This window comes from Amborella trichopoda, chromosome 3, assembly GCF_054954075.1.
Source record: "Amborella trichopoda isolate Santa Cruz 75 chromosome 3, AtrichopodaSantaCruz75HAP2 v2.0, whole genome shotgun sequence".
Classification (NCBI taxonomy): Eukaryota; Viridiplantae; Streptophyta; class Magnoliopsida; order Amborellales; family Amborellaceae; genus Amborella; species Amborella trichopoda.
In genome coordinates, this window is record NC_142338.1 from 35,177,794 (window position 1) to 35,184,342 (window position 6,549).

Genomic DNA, 6,549 nt, shown 5'->3' on the forward strand with positions numbered 1-6,549 from the left:
TTAATTTTCAAGATTTTTGAGTGTTCATAAATCTGCTTCATCTACACTATTTTTTTAAAGTTTAAATTTATTAATTAGATATGAAAATGATTTTCAGGCCTTCACAAAGATTTTCAGTATTGAAACATCTTTCGACACTATTTGACAACGTGTTGTACTGTGACAGTAAAGAGCCTCGGCCTCACATAAACCACACCATCAAAAAAAAAAAAAAAACAATAGGGGAGGTCTACGAGAAAATAATTGCTTTTGGATTTTTAAGATCCAAAAATTCAATTTTATTTTTTTTATTTTTAAAATTAGAAATTATTGAGATAATAAAATGAAAACTTCAGATTTTCAAAATCTAAAAAATTTAATTTATCAAATAAATTAATTTTAAAAAATATTGGGGAATGCAAAAATGCAAATTTTCAGATGTTTAACAATAGAAAGTAGGCACTTTAGTCATTAAAAATAGTGAGGTATTATTGTAATAATTGGTAGAAAATGGGTACAGATGTAATGAAAAAAATTAACACTGAAATATAAATAGCATTTGAGAAAAGGATATATACAAATTTTTAATTTAACTATATAAGCTGGTGACTAAAATTACTACTACATAACCTTAGCGGCCATTTTCTTTCTCTTGTTTTTACTTCTAACTTTAAGACAATTTGTAACTAATTGAAGTGAAGTAAGTTTTCCTCCTCAATAACCTAACTAGAGAAAAAAAACTTTCTTTTATTTCTTTTTTTTTTCCTCTTTACAAGGTCATGTGATCTAGACCTCTATCTGTGTCTTTTACATCTCTAGGATCTTTTGTGAAAACTATGAATAGCTTGATCTCTCGCGTAAACTACTCAGCTTTCTTGCCCGTCTGGCATGCCTTAGGTGTTGTTCTTTTCGTGTGTGACGATCCTTGTCGTTGTGTTCCCTCGGCTCGCTTCACCAAAATAAGGTCGACAAATGGTCCTATCTTAAATCAAAATTCGTAATAACATTTCCAACCTAATAAAACAATTATTCCATAAGCACTCTAACTACTTTTCTAAGTAACTCTTAGAATCCTAAAAATACAAAAAAAAACTCTAGAATCCCCAAAACAGTTAAAAGCCCTAAAAATATACCCTAAAATTGAAATTAAAACATCACATAAGAATCGAAAATAAGAGTAATTCTGTCTTTCATCACAATACTAATAATGGCATTTTGTTTTTTATAGTTATGGTTCCAATTTGTTTATATCTCATATTGTGGAATTGTAGTTGCCACCCAATGGATAGGCTTGAAAAATCTCATGATGAAGTGAATAATGCATATGAAAGCAGTGTGTGGGACCTTGCCTGGTATCCTAATGGCTATATCCTTTGCAGGTGATCACTGATCTTGTTCTGGGTAGTTAAGCAAAATTGCTTCACCATCTTTAACTTTTTCGTATTAGGACTTCTGATGTTTTCCACAATTATAATCAATTATGTAGTTTTGATGGAAAACAATTTAGCTTCCTTTGATACTTCGCCAAATTTCCATACTCTCATTCTCACCAAGCCAACCTGACATGCATAGGGCATATTTGTTGTTCAATTGTGTTCTTTATACTTAAACCAAATGGGGTTCCTTTTTGCTCAGTGGAACATTTGAAAGTTTGAATAATTTATTGGTTTGATGGGCATCTTGCACTACTTGTTTAAAACGTGGAATGACTATATAGTTTAAAAGAAATGTCTAATAACTGAGAATAGACTTTAAAGCAGAGTGGTCACAATCTGCTTCTTTATACTTAAATAAAAAATGGATTTAAGTAGAACAGGCTGAGAACAGGCTCTAAAGCAGAGTGATCAAAATAGCTGAGAACAAGCTCTAAAGCAGTGTGGTCACAATTTGCTTCTTTATACTTAAATCAAAATAGATTTTCTTTCTGTTTAGGAGAACATTTGAAAATTTTGAATAATTTAATGGTCAGATGGAATCTTGCACTTTCTGTTTAAAACGTAGAATGACTATATAGTTAAAAAGAAATGTCTAATAGTTAAGAACAATGTCTAATAGCTGAGAACATGCTCTAAGTAGAAGTGGTCAGGGTGGTGAGTACCACAACATGGCATCTAGAGTTCGATTCTCACAAGGTTCCAAGTTAATATTAAGAAATAAGAAATGTTTAATGACTGTATTTATGGGAATCTCTGAACTCCTTGTGACTTTGCTGACATTGTCAGATAATTCTAGTGAGCCAATGTTGAACCATATTCGATAATCACTAAGCATTGTGCATTTTTCCCTCTGACATATTTAGTGGTTAATTGTCAACTTCCTGTGGCAAGAAGCTTTAACTATCCTTGCTTGAAGCTCTGCTCCATAAAGACAACTTAATTAGCAGTCATTTGATATAATGCAGTGGCAGCAATGACCACACTGTGAGAGCAATGGGGATGAGAGAAAGTGAGGAAGAGATAATGTAAGGCCTTCAAAGACCAAGTGGGATATGTTAGATTTATGTGGCCTTTAAAGGCCTTATGAGTGTGTAATGAAATACATTTATTATAGTGGAACATAAATTCAGTGGGAGTGTGGTCCCTCGTGGACCATACTAAGCAATAATATTTGCTGATACCGGACTGTGCTTGACGATCTAGGCCAGTCGGATGGAAAACCCAAGGTACCTGGGTATAAAGAATAAACCGAGAAGGGTTTTGGGTTAACTCTTAATGAGGTTGGAGCTTATGCTTGGATGAGTGAGCCGAGGGACTGTGCTTGTGATGGTAGGCCTACAGAGATGGGGGCCAGATCCTCATCCATGTTCCATCACACGGCATGCATATCGATAGATCGTTCGAGAAAGCCAGTTATCCACCTTAGGGCGAAGCATATGCATGTGTAAGAGAGATATCCCTATGTACCATAGAGCTGTGGTCGCATCAGGTCGTGGTGACCTTGACTCGTCTTCGAGGGTGGACCTGTAATCCACAGATTGGGATTGCGACCCCTTGGCTCATCGGCTAGACTTTAGTGACCCACGATTGAGCTCCTGCTTGGACTGTGGGTCATGAGAAAATACTGGGTCGGTTTGATAAAGCAAGTGTGGTCTGTAGTCCACAGTTGAAGGTGGAGTACCCCGTGATCGTTGATAGAATTTTTGAACCATATGAATCCATTTCCCATCATATTAATTTAATTGTATTCATTTTATTATAGAAATTATTTTAGATTTATTATTTGAATTTTTATGAATCTTTTAATATTTTATTTATGAATTTTGAAATTCAATAAATGAAGTTATTGATTTTACAAATTATATAAAATTCGAATAATATTTAAAGAAAATTTTAAAATATTTATAAAATTTTCCTGGGGGCCCATAGTGCACATGGGCCCACCATGTGGCAAATGGGTGGGGGACCCACATATGCCACATATGGTTGGAACGCCCCACCCAATGCTTCCTTTGTTATTACTTTGATATCAAGTTTTGTAATTTTTGGAAAGTCCATCTTATAAGCATATGGTCAAATATTGTTTGGGAAATATTGACTATATCTTATATTGATTATTGATAGAATATCTTGACTTGATATTTATTGATATATTCTTATGGAATATATGATATGGATAATGCGATTTTATGGAATGTATGATATATTTAATAGATTTAATTTATTTAAATATATTGATGGGAAAATGGTTTAAGGAAATGGGCATAATGGTTCATGCACTTTCTATAATGTTGATGGCCCATCTATGTAATTGATGACTCAGATCTCTCAACCTACAAGTCACCTTGGTCAACGGTCCATATTCAATCTCAAGAAGGAGACAAACTATGAGAAACTTTAAACCTAAATTTCACTACAAATAGGGGTGCTCTCTCCCATCTCAACACACCTCTCTCTCTCTCTCATAAACTCTCTCTCTCTCCTCCCTAGGGGCCACACACCTCTCTCTCCTTTCAGGCTTTCTCTCTTGAATTCTCTCTCTGTCTTAAGACCCATAAGTGGCACGTCCCAACCCTAGATCTCCTTCTAACATTCTCTTGACTTAAAAATACTTGGGAAAATTAGGGTTTGAGCCTAATTATTTTGAAGTTAGGGTTTTGTAGAGATTTAAGGGTGGTTACCTAGTTTGGTCGAAATTAGCTTTCCCAGTTCGAGATTGAAGCTAGACCTCTGATCCGACGTTTAAAAATATTTATTTATTGTAAAAGACCGTCTGTAAGTGATCTTTTTGCCAAAATAAAAAGGGATGATTATTATTATTAAAAAAAAAAAAAATGTGTTCCCTGGGAAAGATCACGTAGGTCTTTCTTACATTGATATCAAAGCTGGTTTTACTTGATTGCCATTAGGAGTATTTTCTTACTTTTTTTTGCTTGAGAATAGAAAAGTATGGCTGCTCGTACTTTCATCTCAGAGATTCTGAAAGCTGAAAAGTTTGATGGGACCAACTTTGCTTCATGGAAAAGAAAAATCAAATTTGTGCTCTATAAGGAAAACTTGCATGAGGTACTCTTTGAGGACCGACCTTGTCGTCCAACTAACTACTCATCTCAAGAAATGAAAGATGAGTACGCCAATTGGAAGAGGAGGAATCTGAGATGCAAACACATTATTTTATTTACCATGACTGACTCTTATGCTTCTGAGTATAAGTCAATCTATACTACAAGTGAGATTTATGATAAACTTAAGAGAGAGTATGCTGAACCCTCTCTTATGAAACAAACCATGGCTATGAGGAGGTATAATGAGTTGAAGATGGCAGGAGGTACCAAGTTTACAAATCATATGCACATCTTTCACACGCTAGTCAGAGAGCTAGAAGACACAGGCATGAAACCCAATGAATCTATGCAAGTGATTCATCTTTTGAATTCACTTCCTAATTCATGAGAGACCTTCATATCTTCTATCTCAGCTAGAAGGAAAGCACCAAAATTGGAGGAGCTCATCACTGTACTCGAAGCAGAGGAGGAGATGAAAAACTCAAGGCAACTACTGACAACAACTCCAAGGGAAGCCGTGCATATGATAAAATATCCACCTTCTTTTAAATTTAAGAAAGGAAATAGAAGAAATAATTTTGGAAAGAGAAGATATTTCAAAAGGAGAGATATTGGAAATAAGGGAGCAAGGAGAGAGACTTGAACTTGCTTTATTTGCAAGAAGGTGGACCACATTGCCAATAGTTGTCGGTTCAACAAATCTGGAGGGAGCAACAAGGAATTGGCTTGTGTGGTTTTTGAGTCTATGCTGACTGACCCAAGGGAGCTTCTTGGTGTCTTGACTTGGGGGCTATGGCCCATGTCACAAACACCAATGATGGTTTTCGTTCTTTCACTCCCATGGGGCCAAGACTGCAACATATTTACATGGGAGGAACTCAGAAGACTGATGTACTTGGAGTTGGAGATTTCGAGTTGAAACTGAGGAGTGAGAGCACCTTGATCATAAAGCAAGCACTTTATGCTATTGATATGATAAAGTACTTGGTTTCGGTTCCTAAGATGTCTATGGCTGGATTCATAACCACTTTCATGGGGGAGAAAGTGGTGGTCAAGAAGGGGAATGATGTGATCATGATTGGACGACTTGTAGACGAGTTATTTACTATTGAAATAAAAGAGAACATTGCTAAATGCTACCCTATGGCATATGAGGTTAGGGCAAACGAATGGAAATATTAAAAAGGGATGAGATTCTTCAAAATTATAAAGGAGATTTATCGAAAGTGTGCGAGTCTTGTGTGTAAAGAAAACTAATAAGGAAAAATACCACCAGGGCAAAAAGAGCTACTAGCGTATTGAAAATTACTCATAGTGACATATGTGGACCTATGAATGTGACCACCAAAAGCGGAAAAAGATATTTTATTTCTTTTATAGATGATCACTCGCGATATAGTTATGTGTACCTTATTCATGTAAAATTAGAAGCCCTAGAAAAATTCAAAGAATATAAGGCCTAGGTAGATAATCAAATCAACTTGAAAATTAAAGTCTCTAGAACTTATAGAGGGGGGAATATTCATCTAACTTTTTTAAATAATTGTGCATTGAAAATGGGATAATCCATAAGTACACTATGCCTTATACTCTTGAACAAAATGACGTAGCTTAGAGAAGGATTATGACCTTAGTGTAAATGGTAAGGAGTGTGATGGGGATGCAAATCTCTCATTGGAGTTTTGGGGAGAAATCGTATTAACAGCATGTTACATCCTTAACCGGACTCCCCACAAAAGCTGCCCCACTTACTCATGAAATTTTGACAGGTCGTACTCCCTCTCTTGAACACCTGAGAGTTGGGGGTTGCTCAGCCCATGTCCTTATCCCACATCAAAGTAGAATCAAATTGCAACTCAAAACTGTGAAAACCATTTTCATTGGTTACCCATATCATGGTAAGGGGTATCGATTCTACAACCATGAAACATGTGTGGTTATTGAAAGCCGTGATGCTCACTTCTTCGAGGAAGAGTCATTTGAAACAAGGGTGAGTAGAAAACATGTTGACTTTTATGAAGAGGCCAAAACCAAGGATGTAGTTTGAGACCCTGAACCTGAAACTTCTA